The sequence below is a fragment of the Ursus maritimus genome, unplaced genomic scaffold (assembly GCF_017311325.1).
Source record: "Ursus maritimus isolate PB19 unplaced genomic scaffold, ASM1731132v1 scaffold_10, whole genome shotgun sequence".
Taxonomy (NCBI): domain Eukaryota; kingdom Metazoa; phylum Chordata; class Mammalia; order Carnivora; family Ursidae; genus Ursus; species Ursus maritimus.
This window is the reverse complement of record NW_024423344.1, coordinates 78,948,135-78,949,228: the sequence shown is the minus strand read 5'-3', so window position 1 is coordinate 78,949,228 and position 1,094 is coordinate 78,948,135. Positions and strand designations below refer to the sequence as shown.

The 1,094-nt window shown below is 58.1% G+C and overlaps 1 protein-coding gene across 3 annotated transcripts in view; it reads right to left on the bottom strand.

The window, feature by feature from the left end:
• Window positions 1–1,094, bottom strand: part of CUL4A (cullin 4A) — a 47,258-nt gene that overhangs the window by 15,033 nt on the left and 31,131 nt on the right. The window lies entirely within an intron of this gene.

The following is a 1,094-nucleotide window of genomic DNA, read 5'->3' as shown; positions in this document are numbered from 1 at the left end:
GAAAGCAGCAGCAGACAAACTCGGCAGCACCCCACGAGGCACAGCAGTGACCTCCCCGGCCTGCTGAGCGCGGGCGGAGGCGAGGGATGGTTTTCTGCAGGAGGCTCCACCTTGCTGAGGGACACACAGAGGCCCCGGAGAAGGTGGGAACTGGGGGTGGGGGCGTGGAGCCCTGCAGGCCGCTTAGGACAGAGCCTCCGCATCTGTAGACAGCAGACGCGCTCCCCACAGCGTGGGGACTCCGGCAGGGAGGAGGGGATGAGCACAATCTGGGGTGCTGAGCCTGGGACGTCCGTCCGTGTGCACTCAGGCCCAGGGACCCACAGGCTGGAGTCTGAGGGCCTGTGTGGGCTGAGAAGGGAGCTGAAGGGCTCTGGGAACGTCAGTGTGCAGAGTAGAGGCAGAGGAAAAACAGAAGACAATGTGTAATATGGGAGGTCAACTGTACTTCAACAATAAGTTAAAAACAAACAAACAATAAGAATAAAACGACAAAGGCAACCAGCGGGGTCAGAAACAGAAGAAAGTCCTGAAAGACATGGTCTTGGAAACAGAACAAGCAGCCCCCAGAGGAACTGTTTCCACCCTGGGCTCCCAGTCCCTGCACTCCACGCCTTTCTGGGCCCTTTCTAGAAGGCCCTCGTCCCTGCCGTTTCTACTTCCTGGTGCCACACCGGAAGCAGCCCTCTTCCCCGTCACTGGGTATTATAATTAATGGTGCTGGGGCTGACTTTAAGTTCCCGAGCCCAGTGTCCTCTCTCGAATCTGCAAATCCCCAGCAGGCCTGAAGCTGTGGCTGACCTATGAAGCCCTGAGCAGTGGCGCCCATGAGACCCACCGTGTGCACACTGGGACGGAATGACAGCCAGCAAGTCATGCCTCCCAGCACCTGTGCCGCTGCCGCCTCAACAGTCACCCAGGGGACTTGGGGGGGGGGGTGCGGGGGAGTCAGAAGGAGCCAGACAGGGACACAGGCAGTCACGGAGCAACACTGCTTTCCAGAGACTACAAGGACAGGGTGATTTAAAAAACCCTCTCAATTAAGTATTTTGTGACACGTCTGCACATGGGAAGCTGACACGTCATGGGAAGCG